The sequence below is a fragment of the Neopsephotus bourkii genome, unplaced genomic scaffold, assembly GCF_033783945.1.
Source record: "Neopsephotus bourkii isolate Nb327-2 ecotype Australia unplaced genomic scaffold, CSIRO-AGI_Nbou_v1 NB_1637, whole genome shotgun sequence".
NCBI lineage: Eukaryota > Metazoa > Chordata > Aves > Psittaciformes > Psittacidae > Neopsephotus > Neopsephotus bourkii.
The window spans coordinates 7,265,428-7,280,137 of record NW_026902112.1 but is presented as its reverse complement, the minus strand read 5'-3'; positions in this window follow the sequence as shown (position 1 = coordinate 7,280,137).

Sequence of the window (14,710 nt, the reverse complement as noted above, 5' to 3'; positions counted from 1 at the left end):
AGTCTGACCCAATCTTCATATTCTACCTGTCCTTTTTATTGGATTCTGAAGAGCTACATGGTGTGCCTTCCCATTATCTCGTTCTGTGATATTCACCTTACATCATCCATTTGTAACTGAGACAAGTTGGGAAAGCAGTTTGAGAGAAAGGGAAAGGCTTAACCCAGATAGAAAAACAAAAAAGATTGTGTAATGGGTAAAAGGGTTTATTTAATTTTAAAATAAAGTTCTAAATAGCCTCTCTGCATTGTCATAATGCTTTTTCATTCAATGTCCTGCTGCATATTTATCAAGGGCCACCTTGTTGGCTAATAATCTTGTAATAGAGATTTCAGTTGACACGAGATAAAGATCTTCATCTAAGCTTTATATTCAGCATTTATGGTTGGGAGAGGCAACTGATTCTCTCTTGAGAATAGCAACATAATGATCAGTGCGAAATCAAGTTCAGTTCCCCAAATCACTGTTACGAGAAAGTCACGCTGTTCAAAAGAAAATGGGGCTATGCAAGAATCAGACATTTTCAATGAATTCATACTCACAAGAAGAACCTTGTTTTCTGCACATGAGTATATCATATTCCATGTTTCACACAATATGAAACACTGAAATAGAACTTTTAAAACACACACAATGTTTGTATCTTCAGCCTTACATTCTGGTAGGAGCAGCTGGAAAATAAAATAATTGGAAGAAAAGAAACTATTCAACCACTTTATCATCAGATAATCAAGATAACTTGGAAAATTGCTTCAGAACCATTAGAATAATCCCAAAGATCTGCAGGTAAAAATGGAAAAAATGTAAGCCCTCAAAAGTAAAGTAAGTAACTAAAGAACAACCTCTTCGAGCTTCCTTAGTGTCAGGATTGCTGTCTTCCACAGCAGCCCAGATATCTGATCCATTTTCAGATATCATGGTTCACATGAAGGTAAAATAAGTAAATAATTAAACTATGTTCTATATGGTTTTGCATTTCCCTAGTAAATTTCTTGTATCCTTAATGAAAAATGTTGTCTCAGTTGGAATCATAGAATCATAGAATAGTTAGGGTTGGAAAGGACCTTAAGATCATCAAGTTCCAACACCCCTGCCATGGGCAGGGACACCTCGCTCTAAACCATATCACCCAAGGCCTCATCCAACCTGGCCTTGAACACTGCCAGGGACGGAGCATTCACAACCTCCCTGGGCAACCCATTCTAGTGCCTCACCACCCTAACAGGAAAGAATTTCCTCCTTGTATCCAATCTAATATCATTTAGGCAGTTCAACCTGCTGAACAATTAAACTTCAAACTTCATAAAATCAACAGTATGACTGTAAAGAATATTCTATTATTGTTTAAGCAAAATGCAAAAAACTTGAGACCCTGCATTCATCATAAATGATCCAGGCCAAAATCACTTTAAATCTTACTTTTCCATCTTACGACAAGATAAAAAATATCCTTAAGTATGTAAGTGATGACATTTTTATATGGTGATCAGAATCTGAAAAAAAAAAAAAAGAGGAAGATGTCATTTATAAGAAACATTCAATAGCCATAAATATATTAAAACCATCAATAGTTTGCAAAGTAAAGATTTTTTTTGCTAATCTTGTCTTTAATTTTCTTACCACCTTTTGTGAACTCTTTAACTGTCTCACCTTCCAAGCCAGGTTTCCCTTTTGCTTCTGTTTAGGCCATCAGTTTGCTGTTCAATTGCTTCAAAGAGGGGATTTGAACCCCAAGTTTTCCACATCCCCAGGAGCAATGTGTTTTAACATCTGTGAAGTTATAGACATGTCTACTGTTATGCTGTTCACTGTACACGTGTAAGAAATGAAACACTAAACAAATAAATTGAACTCATGTATAGAAAAAACTTTATTAACAGGGTATAAAGGGCACTGGATACAGGCCAGGCTTGCACAGCTTTTTTCCTTCTTTAATCAAATGCTTCTGTCCTTCCTGTGCTCTTTCCTTTTGACTGTGTCAAGTATGTGAACAGATCATAGCACACATCTGCTTTCTGTCACCTTCATCAGACAGAGCTTTCTGAAGCTTTCCATAAGGTCATTGACTTGAGGATAGGATTTAGCACAAGTTTCCTACACCCATCCTCTCTGAGTAAATTTTATCTCAAAATATAATTTACCATTCACAGGCCCTGAATGGTTAGTCATAGTTAAGATGGTTTTGTGAGATATTTTGTGCATTGTATGGGGGTGATGGACCTTGCATGGTGATGGAGCAGCACATGAGGATGAGAGAACGAGAATTCATCTTAATCTTCAAAAAATGGTAAGCATTATAGTGCTTTAAGAGGTTGTTTAATGGAAGGTTTACAACTCCTCATCTAGTCCTCAGTGTCTTAGGTGTGTACCACTGCTATTGCAGTTCATTTTGACTTTTGGACCAATTACGCAGGCATTCTTGGGTAACTCAGATGTACTTGAGTAATTAGGATGTACTTAATACTAGTGCTGGTTGGCTACCTATGTTGGCATTTGGCTTCCGTTCATGTATTAGCTTCAGAAAGGAAATTTTTGCGTCACTAAATCTTCCCACTTCTATAGGACTGTAGTATGTCTTTTTAACTGTTCTGCTACTACACACATGTAATAAATTAATATCTTGACAATCAGTTTAACTTGTACACAGAGAAATATTATTAAAAGTATGTGAAATGTGATGGTAAATGGTTAGACTTCAGGCTTTTTTGCTGCTGTCACTTCTATATCTTTTTATAATCTTCAAATCCTGCAGGCCCAAACAGCAACACAAATAGGTCATGGCACACATCCATCTAAGGAGTTATGATTTAAATACCTCATGAAACTACAGCCTAATTTGATAAATTTGGTTTGGTTTTTATCCGCTTTGGAAGTGAAAGAGGGAAACGCAGTTAAGGCTGCTTTCAACTTTACAGTAATTTCAAATGCTTAAGCAATCAGTTTTCAGATAACACCTTTAATTCAGACTATTTTTATAGAAAGTCCGTGTAGACAAGCTTAAAAAGGCACTTCAGTAACTATTAGGAATATTAAGGAAATCTGGAATAATAGACACACAGGTAAAATTACATTCTTGAAGTCAATTTCACCACAGTAAAATAGACAAGATGAAAATTGCATATGTAAATACACATGCATAATAAGAGGTGCTCTTTACCCTAATGCAGTGCAGCATCAGATCACAACAGAACATACCAGAATTCTTAACTTAAAGCCATTGTGAAAGAGCTAAACATCAGGAATAATAAGAGTGCTTTTAATTAATCAGGAATACATGCTAAGTATTCTTAAGTCAAAACAAAGTAGTGTGGTGATTGCTTTGATTTTGTTGTAATTGAGCTAGTCAGGTTCTGAATCAGTAATGCCAGGAAATTTCAGTCTCCTATGCACTTTTTAATGGTTCTTAGCTAAGGCCAGGAACTGTTTTGGAGGGTTTTCTTGTGTGTTGTCACTTCAAAATAGCTGCTTTAAAAAAGAAAACAAAAAACAAAGGACGCTTCATTAGGAAAAAGTTGCTTACCTTCAAAAGAAAGTGAGCAAGGAGTCATGCATACACTAGAGTAGAGGGGCTACTTTATTAGGATGTAAGAGGCTCAATACATTCCTCACTCTGCCTAGTGCTGAGCAGTGATTTTAATGTTGGTTGTGCCATCTGAACACTTTCCAAGGTGATCTTTCATCTCAAAGGAATGACTGACTTCATTTATATAGTTGTCAGATCTGTTTTCTCTGGCCTCGTGGTAAGCAGAAGGAAGACTACAGCTTTATTTCCTTGTCCTTTGTGTCTGAATCTGTTACACTATTCAGGTTTTTGTGTGTGTGGACTTTGCACTTCTCCACTTTTTTCTGTGACAGCCTTTAAAAGATGTGACTTTCACCTGATTTGGAATAGCAGGTTTTCAGGCTTTGTATTTTGGAGTCATTTCCTGCCCATTTGTAACCTAGAGATTCCCAGAGGTGTCCCTAAAATTATGTATGATATGCTTTTATTAAGCACAGATGAGTAAGCTTGCTTTGTTACCCTGTTTCTAGAGGAAGAGCTGTTATGCATGTGTTTATTTAAATAACCATTTCATAGACTTTAAAACCCTGAGATGAGGGACATTCATGTGACTCCTTACATCCAAAGGTGATCCTCTGTGGAAGTATCATATCTTTAAATGGTAAGTGTAAATCCAGGCAGTCCCAAGTATGTGAGGGAAGCAAATACAGGGAGTTAGGAGGAGCTACAAAGTGGTTCTGTCAAGAATGAGTAGCTAAAACAATAGCCTAGCTAGGAGATGTCTATGATATTAGGGGGGGAAGGTGGGAAGGGTTTGTGAGGCTACAGATATTAATGAGTTTTTTCTGTTAATACATTTGTATTTGAAATATTCAATTAATAAATTAAAAATAAAATAAAAATTGTGTGTTAGCCCAGAGTAGGTTTTCACTGTTGAAAAACTCCATGTGCAGGCTTCATGTTATCTGTTATAACTAAATCAGTCCTACAAAGATCCTATGTGCATGGTGTGTCATGTTGCTCACTCAAAAGTACTCAGCAGCTTTGCCCTTAATCTCTCAAGCCTCCTCTTTGCAGTACATTGCATGGTGCAGAGGAAAAGCTGTGATTCACACATGCACACGGATAACCTTTAAACCACAATGTTAACTGAATAAAATGACTGTAGAGAGCTAGTATGCACCAAATTGATCCCTCATTGAATTAATTTTACTTAATAAATAAAATCTAGTCTAAAAGGGGAATAAAAATGACAAGGGCAGTAAACCCAGGTAATACGTTCGATTTAAACTCTCCGAATACCTAGCTGTTGTGTAAAAGTCAATCAATCAATGTCAGAGGCTTTTTCTCAAAATACTCCCCTTGGAAAGATGTATTTAAAGGATAAATGTGATTGGCATGTGGTAGCAACAGATGGATGTTAGCTTTCGAAAACAGTACTTGCAAGTGTTGTAGAAAAGAGCTTGTTGAATAGCATACCTCAGCCTTTTTTGATGACTTTTATACAAAAGTGTGAAGTGTAGAGAGAAGATCTTTACTCAAAATATCACAGAAATGGGCAAGTTCTCTATTTTTTCTTTTTTTTTCCCCTCCATTTCTCTTTTTAAATATTACTTTACTGTTGAGAATAAACATGTTGAAGAACCAATGCACACATGCCCAGTCCAATAAAATAAATAAACCCTTAAAATCCCCCTAATTTTGAAATTTGAAATTTGACATTTTCATTTGAATAAAGAATGTTGTCATTTTAAATGTTTACCTCTGCAGCTCAGAATTAAACTCAATTTCATGCATACGTTCATGGTCCACAATTTTTGATGCACAACAGTAGACTGCATCTGCAGTTGGGCCAGGTTTCTCTCACTTCAGTTTGCCAAAATTCTGATCAGCTACTTAGATGACTTCATCTGAGATATTCCCTTTATAAAAATCAGTTTCTTGGTAGAAGGAGTAGGCATTCAACATACAGAATCATGGAAGTCCAGAATGGTTTGGGTTGGAATGGACATTTAAAGGTCATCTAATCCAGTCCCCCTGCAATGATAAGGGACATGCTCAACTAGGTCAGGTTGCTCAGAACCACATCCAGCCTGGCCTCCAGTGGTTTCGGCGATGGGACACCTATCACGTCAATGGTCAACCTGTGCCAGCATTTCACTACCTTCATCATAAAAAACTTCTTCCTTGTATCTAGTCCAAATCTACCCACTTTTAGTTTAAAACTATAATCTCTTGTTCTACAGACACAACACTAGAACATAGATTCTATACATTATCAGGCACCTTAAAAATGGTCTCATAATTCAATTTGCCCTTGCAATTCATTGAGTTCCTTCCTTCTTCAGAACCCCATGGCAAGACAAAGGGTATGGATCTATTACAATCTGCTGACAAGATAGCTCAGGTATTTCCAAGGTTGTGAAAAGCACTACTCAGCAACTGATGATACATGCCAGGCTTATTGAAAGATGACTTCCTAGTAGCAGAACGTCATCAAAGGCCCTCTTCCTTATATGTGATGTGTTCATCAAACATCCATCTATGTCCTAGTGGACAGACATAGAATGCCATACAAAGGGTGACAATGTCAAAGTCCACTTAAATACTTGACAAAATAGGCTCACAGTTCTGAAGACTGACCCAAAATACTTCACGCTGAAAACACTTGGCTGTATTTAAAGCAACGACCTAATTGTTCTAAGCTAGCTGGACTTTTTTTGTCTTGGTCAAGTTTATTATACAGCTTCATCTTCAGAAGGCTTCTGTGGATCTGTATGAACACTCTCCAAAGTTTTTACACCAGACACAAAAATGAGCTCCCAGGTGTTTTTTATAGTCACCTTATGATTGAGAACTGGCTGAGAACATACAAGATCTAAGTTTGATTTCTCTCTCTGCCTGCCTCAAGCACATATATATTTTATTGGCAGTGAACTAAACATAAGGTTACATCCTTTTATTTAGCAGACAGAAGGAAGTTGCTTGTTCGTCACTTTACCAAAGGAAGGACACTGTAGGAAATGGCATGAGATCAGAAGGGCACAATTTATAAGGGAGTATCAAAGAACCACAATGATCAGAGCACTTTTCCCCTCTCTCATTCAGAAGGAAACATGCTTTTGATTTCCTTACCCAGATCTTACCTGGTTGTAATGGGAAGCTAGATACTTAGATCAGATGTAAACTGTAGCATTTCATTTCATCTTAATGATTCCTACATTTTTTGATTTGCTGTCACCTAATTTGATTTGGAGACAGCATGGTTTCCCTTTTTCCCTTATAAAGAATTCTGCAACTTCCTTTATAATTACAGTATTCTTTGGAGGAAAAGGAATTACAGGTCTTATTCTCTTTATTGAAAGCAGGTACTGAACATGAAAGACCCTTAAGTTACAGAGAGGCTAAAAGACACAAACAGTACTAGCAGCATCTCTTTACTTTGATAGGTGTTTGATGGAGCAAGTGCTGCTGGTCTCCAGTAAGCAGTCCTCAGGTATCCCTTCTGAATTGGCACTCTCAGTTCACGGACCTCAACCCTTTATCTTAGGCTCAATTTCTCATCAGGCTGCACATGCACCTTGGCTTAGCTGCTTGCAGAACTACATAATCTAAAATCACATAGCTTTTTCCTTTTTATAACAGCCCTCCAATATCTGAAGGGGGTGAATGGGGCCTACAAGGATGCTGGAGAGGGACTCTTCATCAGGGACTGCAGTGACTAGCCAAGGGAGAATGAGTTCAGACTTAAACAGGGGAAGTTCAGGTTAGATATAAGGAAGAAGTTCTTTACTGTGAGGGTGGTGAGGCACTGGAACAAGTTGCCCAAAGAAGTGGCTGCTCTATCCCTGGCAGTGTTAAAGGCCAGGCTGGATGTGACTTCTTGCTGCCTGGTCTAGTGGAAGGTATCTCTGCCCATGGCAGGGGGAGCTGGAATTAAATGATCTGAAAGTCCTTTCCAATGCAAACCATTCTATGATTCAGTGTTAGTTGTATGTCATGTTGATGATACTTTTGTGAAATGTTAGTCTATTGACATAAATGATCAATGAGTTCAGCTTTACTTCTGGTCTTAAAAGTTCCTGGAATAAGGGAAACATTTATGAGTTGGGCTAAATTCTGACCTCACTTACTTGGACATAAATCTAGATCAAATCAATTGACCAGCTTTATTCAGTATAAACAGATCTGAATGCTAGCTGATATGGATGAAAATTAAACCATCATACTGTATAAAACAATACAAAACTTCATATTTTGATACTCAGTGTGTATCTTATATCCAATAATTTGTCTGACAAGGAAAGACACAGAACTGGTGCACACAGACACATGGAATTTCAAAGGAATTGGAAGAATAAAGCGAGGGTGTATCCAAGTGAATACTTCTTAGTAAAACATTTATTTAATTTTCCTTTGCCAATGATCTGTTTAAGGCCCTAAAACTGGGTGTATTTGGTATCAAATGCAATTTGCATAAATCGGGAAACATTTCCCTTGTTTAAAAAAATGGTGAAATGTTTGGTGTGAATATTCACACATTCCAACATGGTTTTAGCTGGTGAGATACAAAGCTGACAGCTATAGAACTGGGTGCAAAGAGATAAAGAAAAAGGTAAAGGCAAACACAGGACAAGAAAGGCATTCAGTGGGCATAAATAGTGAGAAGAAGTGGAAATAAAGATCCTTAACCTTTCTGTGAATCTTCCCTTTCTTTTAATACCTGTATATTCTTACTGGATTTCAGGGAAAATTGAACAACAGAGTAAAGAATGAAACTAATGCAAATTTTTTGGGTAGTTTTACATTCTTTGATTCAGAATGATATATTATGTGAATTTAAACACTGAAGACAACCATTAAGAACATGTAACCTTCCCCATATATTATAGAAAATGTCAAATACTGTATGAAATATTCTTTTTGGGTTTTCCATTTTTTGCTGTACAGTTAATGTGGGTATTGTCACAAACTAAATTTGCCAGAATTGAGATGAACAGAAGTATCTTTAACTTGCTAAGGCATTCTATGACATGACTTTTTTCTTTTACTGAAATACAGAATCAAGAAATGCCCATTAAAATAAAGGACTGGAAAAAGTAAACTGTGACCATTACAATTTTTTTTTGCCCATAGAAAATCTCAATAACAATTGTGTTACTCTGTTCTGGGAATTTCTAAGGAAAAAAATCAGGAAAAAGAAGCCTTTCATTTCCTTTAACAACTAATCAAGTTTTCTACTTTTTTCTAAGCGAGCTTTATACAAAAGGTTTTCTTTCAAAGATTTTCAGGTTTCTCATTTTGTTGTGAATTTTCTGAACAGTTTGATTTGCAAACTTTAAAAGTCCATTTCTTCACTGAGTAAATACTTAAGATTTTTCCTCCTATCTTATGCAAACTGAAAAAGAGGTCAAAGATTAAATAAGGCCTCATGATCCAATTATCATCGTCATTCTGAAGGAGGCCGAAGAGCAGTTTTAGTATATTCAAGTGTAGCCTGAACACCTGGAAAGGTGCTTCCACTTGTTGGAGAGGCAGAGGAAAGACAGAGATTGATTCTATTCTGTGTGAAAGGAGGATGCATGTTTCCAGCCAAGCCATATGTAGAAAAGTTTGGGAAAATCCTTCATTATCCTAATGCTGTAGTTTATCCTAGGATACAATTCAGAAATCAAGTTGCTTTGACTTTCTTTTTTTTTTTTTTTTTTTAATCCTCACTTGAGTTTAACTCATTTATTTCATTTCCAAGCGTGTTCTTTTCACTTTGAATTTTGTTTTGAAGGTAACAAAAACCTTGTAGCATGAAGTATCAGGACTCAGGTTTCTCACTTTGTGTCTCCTCCGTGAGCTGTGGGATTGAATACAATTAGGAAACTGAATTGGTGTTCTAAAATTCATTTCTGTCATCAGCAGTTTTTATTTATCATATTGGACTACAGCCCAGATACTCAAAGGTCTTTGAGTATGCAACACCCATTGATTTCACAGCAAATAGTTTCTTTCAATAGTGCTGAAATCCCTTTTGAAAAATATGGGCCTCATTCCTGCCAGAACCAGGTCTCTGTAGGACAGCAAGAATCCCAAAGCTCAACAAGCTTTGCATCAGTTCTGCAGGGTTTTGTTGTTGCAGAGCAATAACCTTTAGCTTTATCACAGCTCCTTCAGGAAGTGCTTTCCAGACATATACTCTCCCGGTGCCAATTGGCTTACGTGCATCATTATTCTGCTTCTGTGGAGTAGAAATGCAATTCATCCATTCTTATAGTCCTGTTGTGACACAAGCTCATAGAGTTTCAGTGGGCTGAAGCTGCTTTCTTTATCTTCATATTAAGTTTCACTTTGGTCTAGAGAGCTGAGGAAGTCACTTGAGAACTTCTTATATTGTTCATGCAGATAAAATTGATGCATTTGCAAATATTTTTTTCTTAAAATTGGAAAACTGCCTTATGGCAGGAAACTGGCACTGAGGTGACCCTCAGACATTGGCTTATGAAGAAGGATGCGTGTTCTTTTAGCAGAGTACGTGCAGACTGGCATTCTGTATGAATGACAGACTACAGTTTCTCTTTATCTCCTGTAGTAACTGAACTCCCTTCAAACAACTTACTAAAAACATTGACCAATGTTTCTAAACTAGTATCTCCCACCCAACTTCTCACAGATAGTTCCAGTTCTCTCTCATAGCTGCAGGGCTTTGGTACAACTGGTGTTACACAAACATTTACTCTTCAGTGGTGACACATCAAGTGTGTTGACTCAGTCACTCTTAATTTTATTTAGTGCAAAGGTGTTATATAGTATGTTACAGCTTGCAATTTTGCATGCTGTGTTGCTCCTGTTCATAGTAGCCAGGAATTACTATCTCTATGGGAAATCACAGCAGCAAACTCTTGACATCTCCCTTGCTCTTACTTTGGTCTGCAGAGCATTATAATTTTCTGATAACGTGGAAGATAGCACACTATGACATTTTCCAAAAGCCACAGGTAAAAAAAGTTCTCACCAATTAATGAAACTCCTCTTTTTTCCTGACCCTACATGTATTTTCTTGCACACATACAAAAATCCTGATAGGTAAGTCAGAAATTTCCCAAAGCACTGAATAAGAACTTGGTCCATGTTTACCACAGAGATTTTGAATGCTGGATAAACTTCAGGTTTGTGACAAAAGGAAAGGTTGGTAACTTTCACACTCCACATAACATGTGTGTATGGATTAACAAGAATAGCTTATTATATTCGAGAACTAAGAATGATGTGAAATGCATAACCAGTGCCCAGATATCTTTAAAGCCAAGTTTTAAGGCAGTTTTCAACCAGATTCTGATACTGCTTACAGCTCTAAGCATATATTCATGCATGGGCTTATGTCTGTTTTCCTAATTCAGGACTACAAATACCTCAGTATGGGCAGCGTGTTTTAGTCCCTGCAAACTAGGAAATCATGATCGTCTATCTGTTTACAGTCTGTTCTAATTATTTTGTGTGCCTATTTTTGTAATATTTAAATGGGTAAAAACATCCATGCCCAAAGCTTTCTTTTCCACAAAACCTGTGGAAAAACACCACTAATGGTGTATGGCTTAAGCTTATCTCTTGTTCCAGTGTGTAAATCTTCTGTTTGCATTGTATTGTGCAGTGCTTTATCCATGCAAATCTCTCCATCATCCCCCTCTCACAGCTAAGTAGTTGCAGCAACCAAAGCCAATATAAATATGAACAATTGCAGTTTGGTTAGGTCTGTCACATCTCCCTGAATACCCCTTTCAGGACCATTTTCTAAATTGCTTTGGCAAAGCTCTGTGGACACCTTGCTTACAAAATGCTACCTTGTTTTAGGGAACTTTTGATCTGTACATCTGCAAGGGTATTAGAAAGGAAGCTTAAGTCATTCTTTTGAGAGGGATGAGCTGATTTCCTGAGATGTGCATGGTTTTTCATAGACAGCTATAGAGAAGAGTCCAGAGCATTTGTAGAATCAAAGTACTCTTATTTTCTGTATCTTTCACTTGTCAGTAGAGTTCGGGACCAACAGAATGAAAAGTTGTGTTGTCAGTTGTGCATCTTCATCTTCCATCTGGCTACCTGAAACTCCTTCTGTCCCATCCAGACTGAGCACCACCTTAAACAGTTCTCCATTTATTATGTGCTGAATGTCCATTAATATTGAAAAAAATTCTGTCCTCTGGGCTTGTTATATCTATCCCAATGCATTCTTTTATTGTTAATATTTTTTCCTTCATTTTAGTTTGTAAATATTTCGAAGAAGAAATTACCTCCTTTTTTCACGGTCTGAAAAATGTGTCCCCTACATCCATGTGGCAAAATGGATAAAATCTTGTATGACACACATGAGTTCAACTCTAATTCTGAGTCATGCTAAAAATGCTCCTGTTCTGCTTAGTTAACTGATAGTCTGGTGGAACTGGAATCATTACGTTGTGCTAGCCATATTGTCTCCTAGTGTGCTATTAGCTAATGATGCCAGTCTTAATTACAACAGCCTGATGAGGTGCCTGTACTCAGGACAAACATTAGATCATTACAGCATTGCAAAAATGTTTCTTTCCAGTAAATTAAGAATAAATGTTCTCTGTCTAAGATGAATAGGTTTCTAGTTAATATATCCGTGGACTATTACCTGACTTCTGCTATTTGAACACATGGGTTGTGTCTTTATGAATAAATAAAATAGATTCAAACCATCAACTGGCACTGAAATCTGTCCATGCAGAACATCCTATTTTCATGTTGTTAAATTTGGCGTGGGTCAACCTGCACCAGGCATCACAGTTGCCACATAAAGGAATTTCACTGACTAGCTGTATGGGTCTAGCTATAGGAGGAGTTTGTGCATGAGAGCACAATTAACATTGGGCAGTAGATTTCCTGCTGTATCCTAAAGCTTGTAAAACAGACAGGTATAACTTACTGTTTAACTTCACTATGCCACTGAAAATTAAAGAAACCTCAGTGAAAGCCAGGGATCTAAGAGCAGATTTACTTAAACAGGAATTGTCACATAGTAGATGTGTTAATGATAGCAGTGGCATGTTTTTGCTCTTGTCACGTTATTTAAGGTGATGTTCATTGCTGTATCACGTTTTTTCTTTTGTGTGGTGCAGAGACAAATGCAGTTCCTATTCCAAACATTTCATTAACACTAAGAAAGGAGCTACAAGGAAATCATTGTGCATCTCTCACCGATAATGAGGTTTGCAGGTGCTGCAGCTCTTTCTCACACTGCCTGAGTACTTTTCCCTCATAAAATCAAGTGAATTTGTGATCCACTTTATTTACATCAAAAAAAATCTGAGCTTTCAAGAAAAACAAAAATTTATCTCAATAAAAACAAGCTTGCTGGCTATACTTCAGGCAGTGCTAAAATCCAATTAACTCACTACAGAGACAGTGTTTTATATGCAGTGGCTCTGGACACAAATACCAGTGCTGGTAAAATTAGTGCATCAAACAGTGCCAAGGAGTATTTATAAGTTAAGAAAATATAATTATTCATGCTATTAAAATGCATCCTGTGACAGTGTCGAACTTTGTCAGCCAACAGTCTCCCCCAAAACTGTTGGACATGGTTGGGGAGTTAAGATGGGCCAGGAATCATTCCCTGAATACAATTCACATGTGGCCTTGTGATTTTGGAGACTAAGATAATTTATAGCATTAGTGGAAGACATTGAATGCCAGCTGGCCTCAGAACCAGAGGATAGCCCTGCCAGTACAGGAGTTCAGTCACAGACTGCATGGACAAGGAGAGCTGTACACCCACTTCTAGCCAAACATCAGCATCACTCTGTACTGCATCTCAGGAGTGGGACAAAGGGGAAGAGCTACTGCTTTTCTCATTGTATTATTTGTTGGTGAAATTGGGTTTGAATTTGATAAGGCACTGCTGGTACCTCACCTGCAAATGTGGCCATATCTTCTATTACAGTATTTTCTGCTCTTTCTTCTGAGCAAGTTGTGCAGAATTTTCTTCCTCCTCATTCTCCATTATTTTCTTTAGGAAGCAAGTCAGTATGGGAACATTAAATAAGGATAACAAGCCAGGCTGTGGAGAGGAAACATTCTGCAAAATTAAGTTCATATCAGGTAAATCGCAAGAAACACCACATATTTATGTCAGGGCAGCAGTGATAACTGCCAGTTGCATATCTGCCCAGGAAGGATATTCCTGCTTATCCTATGTCTAGTGGGCATTTCCTGTATCTCTGTCATGTCTTGAAATATCGCTTTGCTTTCTAAGTGTAAGATATTTTTATGGTCCTTTTGGAGTTACCAAGCAGTACTTCAACCTTACCAGAAGAGAAGGAGCATTGCCAGCACTAATGAATCACCTCAGCAGAAGTTGTTTTCAGAATATGGCACTGCCTTTGTTAATAGCATTTAGTCTGGAATTACAGAAACCATGTTAATTTTTTACAAATTACCTCAGGATCTTGGTCACCCTGTTCTGGCAGCTGGCTCGTATTGAGAAGGCAGTGACTAGCTCAAGTCTGGCTTTACCAACATCAGGTGCATCCACAGACGTAAGGAGGGGGATCTGTTAGTCCCAATAAAAGGAAGACAGCTGAGAGATGAAGCATTGTCAGTACTAGCAAAAAAATTGATGAAGGAGGCAAGACGGATATTTACCACTCACGTGTTATAATTCTGACATACCTGAACTAGAGAGAGTCCAGCGCAGGGCAACTAAGATGATTAAGGGAGTGGAGCATCTCCCTTATGAGGAAAGACTGAGGGAGCTGGGTCTCTATAGTTTGGAGAAGAGGAGATTGAGGGGTGACCTTATTAGTGTATATAAATATATAAAGGGGGAGTGTCACGAGGATGGAGCCAGGCTCTTCTCAGTGGCAAACAATGAAAGGACAAGGGGTAATGGGTACAAATTGGAGCACAAGAGGTTCCACTTAAACCTGAGAAGAAACTTCTTCTCAGTGAGGGTGACGGAACACTGGAACAGGCTGCCCAGGGAGGTTGTGGAATCTCCTTGTTTGGAGACATTCAAAACCCGCCTGGACACGTTCCTGTGTAACCTTATCTAGGTGTTCCTGCTCCGGCAGGGGGATTGGACTAGATGATCTTTTGAGGTCCCTTCCAATCTCTAACATACTGTGAACTAGTCGAGCTGACATGCTTACTCCTTCAATTTGTGACAGTGTTTTATATTCAGTATAACCTGATGAGTGTGAA